The sequence below is a fragment of the Anas acuta genome, chromosome 9 (assembly GCF_963932015.1).
Source record: "Anas acuta chromosome 9, bAnaAcu1.1, whole genome shotgun sequence".
Taxonomy (NCBI): domain Eukaryota; kingdom Metazoa; phylum Chordata; class Aves; order Anseriformes; family Anatidae; genus Anas; species Anas acuta.
Window position 1 is genome coordinate 3,712,237 of NC_088987.1, and position 19,414 is coordinate 3,731,650.

Below are 19,414 nucleotides of genomic sequence, written 5' to 3' on the forward strand. Positions count from 1 at the left end.
ATTACATTCCTTTCAAAAGTATTCTTTAGTCAAATGGAAGGCAAGAGAAACCACATTTGATCACTCTTACACAAATCTTACCTTGTAAATCTAAGATGCTGCTGCTTTGGCACTTTGACAGTTTTGTTTTCCAGCAGTTTAAACATTTTGGGTAGAACTGGGATAATGTGCAAGTTTCAAAAATAAGAATTGTAGATTTTTTTTTTAATTTCTCAGGAAGTAACAGTACAGAAGTTGTTCATAACTCAATGTTTAACTGGAAAAAAAATATTATTTTTTACACACTCTGCCTTCATTATGTCTCAGCCCTAACTTTTTTTGAATTGTTCTTTATATTTATGAAATACGTATAACATACCTAAAATAATTTTCCTACAGAAATTTTTATTTCTTTCTCTGGTAGACTAGAAAATATCGTGTAAGAGAAAATAACCAGATCTAATTCTTAGAATTCAGCTTGCTTAAGTTAAAATGATAGGAGAAGAGTGGCAAGATTGGATACTTCCGTTCTGTGGTACTCAAGTACTTCTACTATCTTCAGAGGAAAAAAATTAAGAATGCCAATTAAGAATGTAATATTTTTTGTGTTGTACTGATGTTGCCTACAATCTCAAACTGACCAAACAATTTGAGTAAATCAATCCAATATGCAAAAATTGACTACAAAGACAAGAATCATATTAAATACTGAAGATTACGAACTGATGTTACCAAACTTGACTTCACTTAATTTGATGGCTGCTCATACACTGCCTGGAAACTTGTAATTGGGCAGTTGCAATGACAAAATATCCGTTTCCTTTGAAAGATATGCTAGCAGTTTACATGACAACTTATGGCCCTCACTACTTAGTTCAGTGAGACTAAAAGAAAAAAAATCTGAAAATTAACCACTGATTGAGAGCAACTAAAATCCATCTGCTTTATTACGGCTCAAGCAGCCGATAAAAAAATGAAAGCATTTACTAAATCTAAAAGGAGCCACAGGGCAATTGATGTAATTGCTTCATGAATCTGCCCTAATTGTTTTTTAGTAGTAAAACTGTATAATTAAATTTGTACTTTGCCTCCAAATAGTATCTCAATCAAAATCTTAAAGAAAAAAGTAAAAACAAAAACTTTTGCTCTGTCTGAAGTTTTCTTCCGGTAGAAAATAGGCTTCTTAACTCTTTCTAGGCTAGAGATAAATATGAACTTTGTGAAAGTTTGGGGATTTTGTGACAATTGTCTAAACTTGCTATCACGTACCACCAACTTTAAATGCTTTCAGAAGCAAATTCTTCTTCCTCACAGGGAGAAAATATAGGAAAAAGACAGACATTTATTTTCAAAGCTTGTTTCTGAATTCTGAACAATAAGTATCTTTCCTACTTCTTCATTTGCCAGAGACATTTTAGTGTTTTGTATTTCAAATGAAAAACATGTATTATCAATATTTCAATGTAAAATTAGAAGAAAATGAATGTTAGCTGGGATATGGTTTCTCTGCTTCACCTTCATCTTTAGAACAAGAGCATATTATTTACTGGCTTTACATTGAATGCATATGCATATATGTGCATATGTGTATGTGGTTTTAGTTTCAGTTGCAGAAAATAAATAAAAATACTCTTTATAGTACACATCAGATGATATAATTGTAAGCCCAAGAAGTTTTTATGAGTATTAGTACAAGTGCAAATCATGGCACAACATTTAGCATGACAACTTTAATCAGGCCCTGACAAAGCACACTGTGGTTTTAAACCTGCACTCCTTTTCTTCAGTTAATGAATCTGGACTGATAATTAGAAAAAGAAGGAAGAAAGAGGTCATTGCAACTGCCACAAGGCAATTTCAGTGTATACACCATGCCTATTGATACATAGGACAATTTAAAAAATAAAAATAATTTAAAAAGCACACTACCATTGTGACAGCTAGAATTTACTGGGACAGCTACTTCAGCAACTAAGTGAGTTATTTGAGAGGACTACATATAAAAGTGCAATAAGTCTTTTCACCCCAGGCATATGAATACCCAGCATATATTTTCACATAAATCAGATAGAAACAGTTGTGTTGCCTGTGGGCATCACTTCTCCCAGTTCACTAGAGTCTGCGTTTTTTGGCACTTATCTGAGATCAATATCTTTCATCTGCCTTTCAGCAGAACAAAATGCACCAACATTTCCTCCATTACAGGGAGTGGTTGCTATCAAAAGTGTAAAGAGACCATACTGATCAGTCTAGTCTCTGTAGATCCTGAACAGGGTAGAACTGAAAGAAAACAATATATATTTTTTAATAAGAGGTTAACATTTTGAAAAAATATATCTTTCATAAAATTCTGCTAATACCAAAGGAAAACTTCATACACTTGACTCAAAGTGTTCAAAGGAAATAATATGAAGGTTATATCAATTTATTCAGAGCCACGAGAGAATTTTTTTTCCCCACTACCACATACCATCAGCATTTACCTGAACTAGGACTGTATGTAGCTCTGTTAGCAAAAGCTAAAGGCCTTGCTTAGTTCTTATATAACAGAATTGCTTCCTTGTTATTTTATTCATGGGTGGAATCTACAGAAGTTACATTTCCTATAATGTCTATCCCAATTCCAGTTTCCCAACTGAATCAAAGGAATATGTCACAATGACAAACCATAATGTGAAAAAATGGCAACTAGAGCTGACAGTGCTGAGTTCTGTCTGAGAAATACACACATCTTCCCTGGGCACTCAGGCATGCAAAATGATTTACAAATAAATAAAAATAAAACACATCAAGCAGTGTGTAATTGTCATAAAAATAATAAATAACGGTAAGCCACTGGTTAACTAATTGCTCTATTCCTCAACTATTTGCACAACCAGACCCATACCTAATACACTTCCTCTTCCTGCCAAATGTGCGGCTGCTGTTTCACTTGCAATAAAAAAACAAGTTTGCACTGCAGCACAAAGGAGCAAAATAAAGATATTTTTTAGGTGAAAGATTTCAAATACAGATTGAAGTGATCCTTTATCTTGCATTTCAGGAGCTGTTCAAGGCTCAAACTTGCAGTGGATGTAATTATGCAAACATCATGAAAAGAACGGTCTTCTCCAGAATTATCTCTGTCTCACTGGACAGGAATAAGCCTCGTTCTTACTTACTGCCTGTGTTCGGTTTGCTTTTTCTGAAAGCTCAGTCACTCTGTCTCCAATCCAGAAAGATTTGTATCTTCTTTCCCTGTTCTCTTTTCAAGCACATTGCAGAATGTAAATCAAGGCAGGGCTTCTGGATTCTCTTCCATAGAAGTCTGACCAAATAATTTAACCTCTCATTTCTTCAGGAAGTTCATCATTAAAATAAGCTTAATAGAATACATACATGCAAGTTAAAAGGTATCTTACTCTTTATAATTACTGTGTAATAACAGTCGTGCAATTTCACGCCTTTACACTAGAGTCCATCCATTGCGAAGACAGATTTCTAAAGAGTCATTCAGATATGTATACACTTCACTAGCAGCTTTTGAAATGTTTAAATTGGCATTTTAACTTAAACAAAGCTACCATTGGCTTCCGTGCTTATTGTTTTAAGTGATCGGAGTTGAGATTGTTGAGATCCTAATACAATCTGTGAGTTCTTACTACTGTAAACATAGATACTTAAGCTAAATATTCCTTTAGGCACCTAATTTTATGGCATTCAAGTCTGAAAATATTACTTTTATTTCTAAATATATATAAAATACACCTCAAAGCTGGTCTTTTAATGCTGACTTAAGAAGTGAATGAGGGTTTTAAAATATCCTGCACAAAGCACACCTAATTAATAGTTTTTTTCTTTCATAATGGGTTACTTGTGCAGTCTGTTGCCTGCAAAATAATTCTGATATATCTGGGGAAATGAAATGTTGTGTTGGAGCCAGCTAGAGATGTAGAATTGTAAGAATGTTTGTGTGCAGGTGACCTGAAGGTCTTGAGTGCAGAAAATGAAATCATGAATAATAAAGCTTACTCCCTGCTTAAGCAGGGATACCTCTTGATCTAAACTTCTGCCCTTTTCCTCCTCCCTGTATGAATATTTTATATGTAGCTGTGAAGCAGTGCTCTGCTGATAAAACCAATAATTTGAAAACTATAACTCAAGTATGACCAGGAATAGGAGGTAAGAGTAGCAGAAAATGGCAAAAGACATTAGTGCATGGAAGTGGCTGCAACGCACAGTTGTGAGAGCATGCATGTGAAATTGGGGGATCCCCTTTGGTTCTGTGCTGCCGTATCTGGTGCTTGGACAAGGCCTAGAATATTCTGAGATAGTCTGTCCTCAAAGTATTACGCTGTTCTCTTAAGGCCAGAGACAAACTGTCATCTGTGAGAAAGCAAAATGTTCAAACTAAAGTGTTCAAGATAAATTATTCAAGTTAGTCTGTTAAGGTCACGTTTTCCAGCTGCGATAAGTACATGTCTCAGCTGTGAAGCTAAGGCCAGGTAAAGCTGATAATGAAGACTGTAGAAGACTGCAGTGTCTCTCACTAAAAATAAAGGTTCATCTAATATCTCCACCCTAGCTAACCATCCCACACAGAGCCTGCAAAAGATACTCAAATTATGGCTGTCATACTACTATAACAATATGAACAGAGGTGAATTTAGAAGAAGATTACAGTTTTAAGTTAAAGCATTTAATTTTAGACATAACAGTGAGTTTCTACAATGTGGCCATTTGCAAATAACTAGTTTAAAATGGAAAGGAAGAGATAAGAACATACACTTTGAAGCTGGTGAGCATTTAAAATGAATCCAGATCTAAATTTCACATGAATTCTTTTATATATTAATTAGACTTGGTGTCCTAAATATCAACAAATTTCAGGTTCAGTCACAGTCCAATTATAGTCACATTTTCTGTCTTATTACCACAATCTTAGGATTTCTGAAAGCTATATCTAGAAGCTTTTTTAAATGAAGTTCAATAAGGAGAAAATTAGATATAAATTCAATGATCAATATATAAATTGTGTAAAATTCTGATTTTAGTTTGTAAAACTCTGTGAACATATGCAACATTGCTTTTGATTTCACACTTCATTTTCAATATGATTAATTTTGAAAAAAATAATTAGGGTCAACTAAATCTCCTTAACTGGTAGGTAGAGAGTTGAATTTCAATAAGTATTTTTTTGTACAAACTGAAATACTCATTCCATCTGTTTCCCACAGGAAAAATTACATTTTTTAAAAAATCAATTTTCCAGTATGGTGAAAACTTTAATGAAAATTTGCATGTTTTTAGTCAAAAAAAAAAAATCAGGAAGGAAAGCTGAACCTTGATTATTATTCCATATGTGATTGTATCAAACTAAACATAACTGAACAACTTTTAATTCTACCAAAGAAAAAAATAAATGTATGAAACATTTTTGTTGTTAGCAGTCATGAAGTTGGAACCAGCAAGGCTGAATGAAGCAGAGACAGTGAGTTGCTTCTGAAGTCCATTTACTGTCAGAGCACTTCAAGAATGGTAGAAAACAAAACTTCAAGCATCCATTCATTTATGTGAAGGAAGAGTGACAGAAATACCAGGAGAGTAAAGCTAGAAAGCTTGCTACAACCCACCATACAGAAAGTGAGCAATCTATGTAGCTTTCAGCACACTTGGAACTCAGTACTTTTTGCTGGTCTCATCTTTCAAGACGTTTTTGTCCTTAAGTCCACCTCCAATGAAGTAATATTGTACAGACTTTTATCAGTTTGGAAACTCATGTCCTTTCCATGTAGGGCCTTCATAACTTTCTGAGACCTTTGCATGGGTTTCTAATTGTAGAAATAGCATAAACAATTCTGCTTTATGTCATATTGTTTTGAAAGTGCATATAATTGTAATGTATTTGTGAGCTGATATTTGAGAACTCATCTGAAGAAGTAATATATAATTCATTTCACAATAACCATATATACTAGGTATGTAAGACTATGCATTCCTCTCTACTTAATGACATAGTAAATTAGAGGTTAGGCTCCTATATCTCTAGAGTTCAATTAAACCAGATGTTTGAAAAACAGATAGTAAAGTAATTTTATTAAAGCAACACTCAAGAACAGTTTCCAAATAAACCAGAAGGCAATTTATCTAAGACTCTGTGTACTGCATACTAATTTTTTTCTTTTTGTTTAACATCATGATCTTCAAAATAGTTTGCATGTGGGGTACATTTTAACTATACCAAATGTGAGAAAGTCTACAAAGGCACATTCTGTTAATACTGAGAGTAGAGTTGATTTTATTCTGCAGTTTCACAGTTCAATACATCTATTGATCTATTGTCTTTACCATATGATATATCATGATTTCATCTAACCATTCATGTTTTACATTTTGTATTATGAATACTCAGAATTAACTAAAAGTACTGCATATACCATTTTTAAGTTTCTTTAAATACTGATGCAGCTAAAATAAACTGTTGAGTTCAGAAGACTATAAATAAAAGATATGCCTTCTCTAAATACCTTTCAATACCTTTCCTTTTTCTTTTTCTTTCTTTTATTTTTTTCAATATCCTTGCCTGTGGTAGTTTAATGTATATTTCTGTGAGAATCTATCTGTCACCTTTTCTCTGAATTATTTCAATTGCATATGAAAAGTTCCAATGCATTAGCATGAAGGTATGATCAATAAATGACCAATTCAGTCAACATTTGGAGAGACCTTGCAGAATGTAAGGTCATGTCTGATGAGAATAAAATAACAATAATGCCACCAGACAATCGCAGTGATTTGACAATAATGAGAATATTGCTTTTGCTTAAACACAAGTCTTAAACAATTCAGATGTGCTAGTTAAATATTTGTCTAGTGGTAAACAACACAGGTTTGAAAAGTACTGTTAATCTTTCTTCTTCAAATAAAACAGTTAAATATCCTCCTGAAGAATCTAATGGCTGTTTCATCATTTCTCATGATGTCAGTATTAGTCAAGCAGTACTCAAGTATACTTTCACTAATTTGAAGTCACTGCTTTATCAATAATGAATATAAATTACATGTTGATTTGCAATATTGCAAACCTATATTGTATTCAAAATAAATACCACTGTTGAAAAGCAAAAGGAATGTACCCTTTTTGAGTCCACAGTACTTTAGAAGTGTATTTACTTCTTCTATAATGCCTTTGCTACTATGGAAAATCTTAAGTGAAATTAAGATTCAGCATTTTGTGGAGTCAGCAAGCACAGTGAGAAGAAAATGGAAAGTGCAGAATCCTGTGGATTTTTCATGCCAGTCAGTATTAAAATAACCAAAAATTCTGAAAGCACAAACCAAAATAAACAGATCAACATGTAATCTAGATATTATTTCATATTTAGAAAGCTGCTGCATCCATATAATTGCAGCCACAGTAGTTTTGTAGCTTCCTCCTGTAAATAAAAACTATGAAAAGTTACCTTGTTTATTTTACTTGAAGAGGTAGTGTTCTTTGCTTTCATATGGATGCTTTGATTTCTCTCACTGTAGGAAGCATGTGTTTTGGTTCCTAACTAACTCAAACACCTGCAGGAAAAGAAAAATAGCTTTTTTATCTTATGCTTTCCTGCTTGTAGCTAGATTAATTTTGGGTTTTTAGGTTTATAAAAATGTATTTACTGTGGATATGGAAAATTCACAAAAAAGAACACACAGTGCATTAAGTTGGGGTCCAAAAGAGTTTAGTTCCATCTTCAAACAAAAGAGGGCATGATCTATGACTGTCTTGGAGCATTGCAGAAATTTTGTCACAGAGCAAGATCACTGAGGTCACCAAAGTTGGTAGAAAGGCAGCTAAATCCTTATGAAAGGCTTGTTGCCAGATATGCTGTCTGTGTTCTGGTTAGATGTAGGCTTTGGTCCTTCAGCTCGTTGTAGTCTTTATTCTTGCAAGGTGCCTCAGCAAAGAGCTCAGTGAGTATTTTTTTACATTGGTATCATCCCTTTATGTAAAAATTCATGTTTTACTATATTTTGCAAATGTAATGGATTAATACTACTTGCTGTTATGAAGCTTCTTTCAAAATTATACAAGTTAGCAGTGGAAATTCATAATGACAGTTGACAAAGTCTTGCTCCCCCCGTCCCCCCCCCAAAAAAAAAAAAAAAAAAAAATCACTTTTTTTGCAAGGAACAAATACCAAGTTAGCTTTAAAGAACCTTGTGTAGTAAAATACCTACCATCATAGGAATGCAAAATAGATTTATCTAGTGCTTCCAGTTTACAATATTTATACATATTCAGTTTATATTAATTTTCTCTTGCAGTGACACCCTCTCTTTGTCTTCAAAAACAACTAATATCGTTTATGGAGTAATTATAAAGTTTTGAGCTAATGTTTAATTCTGCACTTGGAATAAACTTAGAGAATCAGAGTCAGTTACTGAGACTCAATCAAGAAATAGCAACTTATTAAATTGCAGTGACACCGTGGCTTAGAACACTTCATTAGTACTTTAAGTTTTCCCTACAGGTCAATAACAGCAAAATACAGGAAATAGAATCATTCCAAATGAAGTAGTATGTTTCTTAGTTTGTCTTTCTGCTGCATTTATCTTCCCACCATCTTCGTTTATTCCCCTGCCATCTATCATTCAATTCAATCCTCCCTCTCCTCTGGCCCAAATTTCAAAATATTAATATAATATCCATACTTTAATTACAGAATTTAATTAAAGTGATTGCACTGCAAAGAGAAAATATTTTTTTCTTTACATCTTCAGAGACCACAGCTGTGAAAAGCAGGTGCTTCACTTAAGAAATTCCTAATCAGGGTGTGTAATCAGTCTCTTCTCCTTTTAAATGATTTGTCTCTCTTCAAAAATGAATCAACATATATTTATTGTCTTCTTGTTCTTTTTACCTTTATTAACTAATAAGATATGTTACAATTGATCTAGACCTTAATAACTTAAAATTGTAACTTAAAATACATAAAGTATTATAAAAGTATTATAAAGTATTATAACTTAGAGTACACTTTAAATAAGTATTTATATGAAAAAGAATATATTTTTGAAGAACTGCAGCAATTTCAGAGTAAATCAGAAAAAGTTTCTGAAGGTATTCCTGGTTCTTCCAGATTCATTAAAGGAAAAAAAAAAAAAAAAGGAAATTACATGAAGACAATAAAGGAACGCTGAGTACTCCACTAGTGATCAAAAAATACTGATTAACAAGTCAAAGTTACTTAGAATGTTTGTTATTCCTTGTCAAAAATTGTGTAAGATAAATGAGAAAACTTAATTATCACCATACTTATCAAAGGCATTCTTTGTGCATAGTATTATTTTCATATGGTGGAAGGTTTTGTCTGTTTATTATTGTGACCAATACAGAAAATATCAGAAAAATCTGAGCTAAAGGAGAGAAAATGCATTCTAAAGCTATCTTCATAATCTATTAATCCACAATACAACTAACAAAATGAAACAGCTTGCACTAACATGGCAAATGTTTTCTATCTTAGCCAGCCTAATTATTTTAAAACAGCAGTGCTCAAAAAACTGTGAAAAGGTAATTAACATCACATATGTTCAAAATACTGTTCTCATAACAATGTAAGTTTTTACAGTTATGAGTTTAAATTGTAATATTTCCATAATATCATTCAATTCAAGATGGAAATTATTTTGCCATTTTTTTAGAAAAGAATTTTTCCATTAATTTAAAGGATGTGCAATTACTTCACAATATTTCAATAACATTTTTCATAAGCTTGAGATAAAGTACTTAGCTTGCTAAAGTAAACACTGAATATGATCCTGATGTGTCATCTGTTTTGACTGTATGTTCAATTTCTTCTCCGAGAAAATATTTTTTAAAACTCCAATTTCATATCCATTGTATTGCTTTTCAGTTGTATAAAGGAACCGTGTGGATAATGGCGGAGAGAAAAATTCCAACATTTTCGAAAGGTGTTTTTGTTGAAAAATTTAATGAATAGTAAACATACAAATATGAAATTATTTTAATAGAAAGCATGAAAAATAATCAATACTAAAATATCAATTATAGCAAGAACAAATATATATACATATATATTAAATGGCATCAGGATATCTTCTCATACACTATAATATACAAATATAATTAAAAAAAAAAAAAGAGAGAGAGAGAGAGAGAGAGAGAGAGAAATAATAATTGATTGAAAAAAAAAAAAAAAGAAATACTTTCGGTTTGTTGAAGTGACTTACTTTGATCAGAGATGACCAAAATGTGTAGCCACTATCCTTATAAGTATAGCACATGTCAGAATTAAAATAGATCTTAACTTTAAACAAGTTTGACTGACTTGGAAACAGCTGTTTCCTTAAACTTAGGAAAGACTGAAATTAATCATCATGAGTGTGTACTTAAGGAAGCCATTGTAAAAACAAAAAAATGTACGACTGGTTCTATCTTCATGTTTTTTTCATGACTTGATCCAGTAAGAGCTGGACATAAACGACTCCCAAATGGTCTAAGGGAGAGTGGAGTTACTCTCTCTACTCATGAGTCTAGGGTTCAAACTGCAATCAAAGTGGCAAGTGGCATTGAAAAACAGCAATGAGTGAGAGCCTGAGGGAGAGCTTTGGGCATGTCCCCAGGCATCATGTGGCTTACCATCTAGTTCTGAGATAGGATGTGCTAACAGAACAAATCAAATAATACCCACGTTCTCTGAGATGTGTCAAATTCTCTGTACTTTACTGGCCTCTCTGGATTTATACCTATTAAACACGGGCATTAAGTAAGGTGAGAGTATTACTAAAGTATTACTCTAAACTGAAATGTATTATTTCAATCATATCAAAACCAATATTATATTTTCTGATGTAAATTCTCTTGCATTAGTTGGTTTAGAGATAAAGCTTTTGACCCTATCTGATATATTTAGAATTCTCAGGAAATATAGAAACTGAACTAAATATTTATGAGTTCCCAGTGACAAATGAGAAATGCTAGGCAGAGCACTACAGAGAAGTATCATTGATTTTGAATTGATGACAGCTACACTAGCATACATTTTTCCTTATATCAGTATTTGTGCTTCAAGTCCCAATTTTATTTCCATTATAGATGTCAATCAATATTTAGGGATTTAATCCTTCTGTAATTAAAGTCCTTGGTACTGATATTTTTATTACATTTATTTCTGTGGAGCAAAAATAGGACCTGTCTTAAAGAAAAGAAAAATGCCTCTATACTGAAAAATATTCCATTGTTTCCTACTTCAACAGCAAGCTTTGATTTTCTATTTATAGACTCAATTACATTTTCTGAGTTTATTTCTTAGAACAGATTTCTTTAAGTTGGTCTTTGTCTTTCATTGATAATCATTTTCTCAAAGCTGCCAGATGACTATTAAGAACCAGAGAAAACAGTGTACGTGGAAACATTAAGAGAACTGATCAGATTCAATGCTCTGACAAGAAGTAAGTGAAGAACTGATCAGATTCAATGCTCTGACAAGAAGTAAGTGAAACTGGTAGACAGCTGCCACAGATATTTACTTATATTGGATTTTAGAAATAATGTTTAGAAGATAGCTTTCTCAGTGGTGCTCGGGACTAAAAGAGGGTGATCTATGTTTTACAGATGGAGTTGATAAAGACAGGACATGTGCACTGCATCTATTTAAGTCTCAAATTGTCATTAGTGCTAGAAGCTTAGATGCCATATATTTACCATATTAAGAATCCATACCATAAAACTGATTTTGTAGCCTGTAATAGTCCAAATATATATAAATTTACTTAAAACGTCTTGCCTTGAGTCACTGCACTTTAGTACATTTATCTAGACAGTGTTCATTTGAGAGAGCCTTCTTGTTTTTCATGCTTTATATAACATGTATTTGAGATCCAAGAACAGAAAAAATGAACCTCTTAATATGATAATATTCCATTATATTTTACAATTCTGCACACAAGTGCAGATTTAATATTTAAGCATATGTCTGTTGCATTTTCTGTAGCAGAGCCTCTACTGAAACACTCATTAGGGCTGCAAGTGTCAGTGATAGAGGGTACAAATAGCTCCAGTACTCAGAGACTGAAACAGACAAAATAAAACTGGGTTGTCACACACGCAAAAAGAATTAAAGAATTGAATTACTTGTTTTCACTACAAGTTGAAACAGGAAAAAAAAATAATAATAAATTGCATTTCTATGAACAGAAAGTACTAAAACAGTTAAATTGTGTAATATCAAAACAAATGCCATGCATATAAACCAAAAGGAAAAAGAGGGGAGAACAATCATATACTGAGTTAAAACCATATAACCAGAAATTAATTGTCTAGTTTCTGAAGCAGAAGGATTTATGAAGGAATAAATATGACTTTGTGAACGTGCTAACATTATTCTGATTTCACAGTACATAAAGGAAGCTGAATCAGGCAGGCTGGTGAAAAAGTTTACACATTTTGTATGGCACTTACTTGCTTTGCTTCTGTGTCATCATTTCATTTTCTCCCCATCATCACCTGTCTTGAAAAAAAGATATAAAAGTTCAACTTTGAGTCTACAAGGTACTGGTAACTTACAGCTGAAACAAATAGATAAAAGATTTAAAAGATCTTAGTTTTAAACATCTGTTTATCACACTTTTTTTTTTTTTTTTTCAAAAAGTTTAGAAGGCTGTGGGTTTTTTGATAGTTGTTGTTTGTTGTTTTTTTCTACCCAGTGGATTCAAATACATCACTACAAGGTAGAAATTTTACAGAGGAGCTTTGTTTTAACAGGTTAGATAGTTATTTCATTTATTCTAGTATAAATTTTAAAGATAACCATTTAGTGATTTTATAACTATAAGGTTTTACAAATTCTGTTAATAAAACAAAACAAAAAAAAAAACACACAGTATATAACACTATTAAATTATTAGGTGTCCTTGAAAATAAAGAACCTATATTCAACGGAATGGCAATGGAATGTTCACATTCCTAAAATAATCTTTTTGATATAGATCTTTTATGTTGAAATCTACTTAACTTTACTACTACTTTTACTACTTTACTACTTTAACTCAATTGAATCGAATTTTATTTGAAAATATAACTATCATATATTTTAACTTGTTAATTAATTCTATATTCATAATTCATGTAGAGAAAGCATAAAAATTCAATAACAGGGAAATTATTGATGACAATATTTTATAGGCATCAGTGAAAATATCACATAGTTATGTTGAAATCCATACACTTTCCCTGCCAGAGATACTTAATTTTGATGGTTTGATAGAATATGCATATTATATTAGTGAGTGTTCCTATATAGAGAGATTGTATTTTAGGTAACAGAACACTGATCTGGTCATTTTTTAAAAGCTATATCATATATCATATTTATGTATAGATATATACACATATGTATACGTACACACACAAATACAACATATGTATAGTTATAAGCTTATTGGTAAGGAAAGGTTATGACTGAGGAAGTATATATGTTTGGAATCATCTACCAAATATCCAGCCTGTATCATCAGCATAAATGCACTGTAAATACAAACTAATCTAAATAATTTGTTTTGACATAGCAAGAACTGACATATTGCTGATTTTTGTCCCTTGCAAGACCTAGGAGATGGGTTATCTTCTTTAGGGCAGGTCTTTCCCTTCCCACCGGTCAACTGCAGTAAGTAACACAGAAATGGAAAAAATATATAAACTATAATTCGTCAGTGCAGAAGACATCCCTCTCAAATTTCTCATCAAGTTCTGAAAGACCAGGTTATCCACCTTTTCTGTCATTCACATTAAAGACAACTATTCATTTTCTTACCTTTTTAAATTTTTTACTCTACTAAAATTTCTGAAGCATTAAGTTTCACTGCTGTTTGTAGCTCTCCATTATACTTTTGTGCAATCAACAGTAACTAAAGAGTATACAAGTCATCAAACTAACAGCATCAACTCCCTAGAACACATGCACATGGAGCCAGAAGGACCTTCACATTTTAGAATTATAAAAACATCAGCAGTCATCTTAAAACTTCAGTACATGAGAAGCAAGTTTTCCACATTTATTCCAGATATTAGTATTTGGTTGCATGAACACCTTCCATATGGAGGTCAGTGAGCAGCTTTTCAGCGTGACTGAAGTTTAGAAAGGAAATATATGATTAATTTAGCAACTGAGCCCTTTCCAAAAGGGGCCAAAAGAAAGGTTCAGACTAAAGCACAAGGTTCCTGTGACATGTAATTGTAGTAAATGTAACATAAAACATTCTATCTGTGTAGTACCTACCCCAAACAGAAATATTTTTCTCACCTTCATTACTGATCTGTTTACTGAAACAATTCCACAGCACAATTCTCAATGGTCAGAACTGCAGTCCCTAAGGGGTCACAGAAGGCATCCAAAGGAGTCAAGTTTCCAAGGAGGAAAATGTGTTGTAACTGCGTTCCTTACTGATACTGTCCTTGCTTGGAGAATAAAAAGCCAATCTACAGATTCAGTAAACCGAATTTTCATCACACATACTTTCTCTAGAGATCAAATTTCTCTTATGCAGTATATGTAGTTCCAGATACCTATTTGTTGCTGTAATTGATTAATTTTTACTTTTTGAGTAAAAGTAAGAGGGCAGAATATGTATTGTGTTTTAGAACAAACTGCCATCAAACATGAAAAGTTAGCACTGGGTTCTGTTACATTTCATAGTCTGAATCAGCACAGCTAGTCAGAAAAAGACGTGATCCTATTTCCATTTACCTTGTTTTGATATAACATTGATACTTCACTGCTGTGTTTTTTGTTGTTGTTTGTTTGCTTCCTTTTTCTGCAGTGTAGACTTTTCTGCAGCATTGGTTTAAAAGTCTGTGAGATTGAGATGGAGGCATACCTGTAACACAGATGCTACAGGGACTTTCAGCAAGTAGTATGTATGAGCCTTATATCCATGAACACGCTAGTAACAGAATGAAATCCTCCTGTTGCAGTGAGCTTTTGTAGATGTTAAATGTACAATTCATTTTCAGAAACCTAGCCTAGCCTGTTCCAGAGGCAATGAAATAAAAAGCTTTTCCAAATTAAATATTCACTAATTCTCTATTCAAGTTACACATTTTAATTATGAATCTAATGAACTGTAAATGTGACATCAGAATTCTTGTCTAACACCAAGAATTTAGATTTAATTAAAAAATAAAATTATACTAAGCAGATATGTTTAACAATTATAGTGCAATTAAAATATGCAATCAAGCTTGCAAAAGATTCATAATCTTAGGATATATTTACAAAACGTTCTCTTTGTTACACCCTGTATTAGAAAACTGTCTTAGAAGCTCTTAACTGCACCACAGATAAACTTTCCTCTAATGACTCTGCTGCAGCATTTTGATTGATGTTCCCATGAACAAAGTAGATTCCTGTTTGAACTTCTAATCGCACACACTGTGACAGTCTTCTTTTTCAATGTTTCCATTGACATCTTACAGTGTTCCTCTTAGCTTTGCCTTTTTCATATTTAACATCCCTTGCATAAACTATTTGGAAATTATTTGTAGTGGGATGAATTTATGCTACAAGGGAAGAATTTGTAGTATAAATATTGTGGGTGGGATTTGTTAAAAAAAAAAAAAAAAAAAAAAAGCTATTCCCTTGGACCAGTTTAAACAGGTTTTGCATTGGCAGGATAAAAGAAAGGCAAATTTAGTTGAATCATACCAAAAAAAAAGGAAAAGTAAAATTTAAAAAATTTAGTAAAGTCAATTTTATCTGCATCTTTCCACTTAATTCATTGAAATGAATTGAAATGAATACTTTTTTGATAGTACATACTTCCTAAAAGGATGATCAACATGCTCTTAAAAAAGTAGGTAACGTCATCATTGTATGACAGAAAAGTTGGTTCAGATATAGAGTCAGCTGCCTTAACTAAACCACTGAAAAAAAACATACTTGTATTGTCCTTAAATAAATAAATAAATCCCTTCTATTTAGATCGAATGCTTTAGAGTTTGGAGAAAAATGTTGGTCAAATCTCTAGAGATGCAAATTAGGTGTAACTCAAATCCTGTCTTCACAAGAAGTTAACTTACAGTTGCCTCACTATACGTAACCTTTATGATATTCAAGCAAATATACAGGAATTTTAAAAAATCCTGCCTCCTACTGCCATACACAATTTGTTTTATCCTCCATTACTTATTAAAAAAACAAACAAACAAAAAACAAAAAAAAAAAAACACCAACTCTGCAACCAAACATACCTCCATATATATACATATAACTTTGTTCAATGACCTTGAGAACAGTATTTTTTTTTCTGCCACATGTCACTGAGCCCACATGCTTGTTTTCCAGAAACATGCAAGGATCAAGGATTTCAGTACTTGATAAATTACAGATGCACAATCTTTGCACTGCTACTTAAAGTGCTAAAATCTATGCTAGGAAAAATAAAGAAAGTTTCGAATTTATGTATAGTTTGGAAAAACACTTAGAAGGATTCTCATGAGAATCCTGAGTCTCTGGAAAAGCATGTAAATTTTTGTATTTCTAAAATTTACAAAAAGGGAAAACTTATTTTGAGAAACCAGAAAATTTCTCTCATATCTCCAAAGTGTTGTTATGAAGAAAATAGAATTTTATAATCAATAAAACATTAAGCTCAATGAAGTAAAAAGTGATTTTTGTTTCTATTGGATTGTGTGCAAGTTGGATTAAATGTATTCTGAAAAAGTTAACAGTATGATATAGTTATTTAAATTAATGTCATAAGATGCAGGTTCCTTATTCTTTTAAATAAGCACAGAATTGTTTCACTTTTCAGAACTGCTGAGTGACTAAAAAGAGGAAGCGTGCACTCACAACTTACATTAGCTTAGTTAATAGATTTGTAAGGACTCCCTAAGAGACATAGTGACTGCTCTGAAAGTAAAGAAATGAAATGTTTGTGGTACAGCTGACACAGTACCTTTAACATCATAAGAGAAGAAAATTATTTAGGTAGGCAGCACAGTCTACTACAGAAAGGAAAAGTAATCCTGGACTCTAGCTTTAGTGTTGCTGTACATACTGAATATAAAAGGGTATTTTTTTTAAAGAGAATAAGCACTCTCTTGTGCCATCATTTTTCCAGACTTCCTTTATTCATTCTGTGAAATGCAAGTAATTATACTCATATTGTTTTTCAGCATGTAATCCACAATGAATTGTGTTCTGTGATTTTATTTCCCATTTGCATTACTTTGTATTGAAATATTTGACTGAACATTTATGAGAATACCTTCATAATCCAGGACAGTGAATGTTATCTATATATTGGACATGACAGTTCTATAAGAAAACCTCTTTAACACAGCAAGTATCATGGTGCTTCATACATTGAGCCACAGGAAGGGGAAAACCCTTTGCCTGAATTTTTCACATTCCTCATTTAACAAAAAATTCCAACTGCTATCTCAACCTCATGAGTCTATGGAGTGGCTAATGGCCATATCAACATTTTGTCCAGGTCTTATTAAATCCTTGTGTTATGAGACTGTGCCTTTAAGAATAAAAGTACTAGCAGTTTGAACAAGGCAATTCCACTTATTTTTTAAGTGATATGATAACCCCGTTAGTCCTACTGCTTTGTTTTCTTGAGGAGTCAGCTATGGTAGTAAATTGCCCTGGAAGGCACTTTAAATTTAAAGGCAGTCATTAAAGCCTGTAGCTGCCAGTATTAATGCCTTAGACAAGACAGATGAGGGTAGAGTGTAGCTGTTTACAGTGAAGCAGAAAGGAGAAAAACAGGACAGCTCCACAAATTCTTGAAGAATCAAAGTAAAATGATAATTAAGAATTTACTAATCTAATTGAAATTACAGTAGACTTGGTTGGGTTATTTTCTCAGATAACCCTTTGTGATCCAAGATGAATTACCATGGAGAACATAATTCTAAGAAGCTTTGTACAGGATTAAAATAATCCCAGCTGAAAGGGCAAGAACAGTAAAAACTTGGCAGTTGTAAACAAAACTGCAAGGGAAAAATCCCCATTTCAGTCATGACAGTGGTAGATCTGGACTTGGGATTACAGATGGAAGTTGGAGGGAGAAAAAGTGCATCCCTGGAGTGATCCCAAGGCTGAGATGAGTGCTCACATAGCACAAGGTCCATCTGGAGCTGCAGTTGCCAAAGAGAGGCCATTTCATTCTCAGCATCTAACAAGAGAAGCACCAATTTCCTTGCATGGCTGCAAGTTGAAACAGTGAACTGAATCAAAGTCAGGAAACACAAGTGAGAGGCTTAAAAAAAAATGAAGAGGTAAAATGCCAGTTTTTTATTTTCAGGAAATTAACAGAGACAAAACAATCCCAAACATCAAGAACTTATGTGTTCTTCATGACCCTAATTCTGCCCCCAGTTAGAGCTGAATAACCCCTCTAATTTCACTGTCATCATTGGCATAGCTGAGAGCAAAGTTCACCCCTTTTCCCTTTTTTAACTCCTAGTGAAAAAATGACTTTGATACATGACTAATTAAGGTGCATAGGGCACTTTTGGGGTAAGTCTTGAAATGGTGGGAGATAACTGTAGACCTGTTCTCTTTGCATGCAGAATAATAGAACTTCCTAGCATTTGCTTGGAGCAATAATGAACCCTTTGATCTCTTTAATCATATAATCCAGAGAAAATGATTCTTGACCACTCAAAGAACAAGTTCCAAATGATTAAAAGTCAACTGTAAAAGACTTATTTTAACCTGATTTGCCCTAGAGACACTGTGCCTTTAGATTGGAAAGTTTTTTCACCTCCAAACAATTAAATTCATTTTCATTCTAATTTGTTCTAATTCTTTTTTCATTTGCTGGTTGCTTGATTTTTATAATAGTAAATGTGACCTCAACAGAGTTTTAACTGGGAACTTAAAAAAACTGTGATCAACCCTGCCAAATGGACTTTAAGAAAATTACACTATTCTAATTTTAGAAATATATGTATTTATCTAATCTCCCAAAGCAAGTAGCACAACATATAGACATAAAGAAACATATTTGAAACTATAATTAAAATTGAGGATTTAGAAGTGGAGAGCCAGCAGTAGTATTTAGATGGAAGCTATATTTGAGGAAGCACAGTCCTACCTTTTGTACCTAAAAGAGGGAAATGTAAAAAAATATAATGTCTTTTAGAAGCAGCAATGGCAATGGTTGATGCAAAGTGAAAGCAGGGAGAAAGACCTTGAGATCAAAAAATAGCAGGTGCATTTTTTTCCATATCTGTGGCTCAACCCAGTCAAATTTTGCACTGTAAGATAAGTAAGATATAATGGTTGACAGACATGGCTTCAAGATTTCACAAGATTTCTCTAACTCCTACTTTTAGTCAAAATGACCTTTTAGATACTGTCTGGTTCTGTGATATGTTGGGAAATGTTTCCTCTTACCAATCCCTCTAGCTACCAAAGACAAAATGACATTTCCA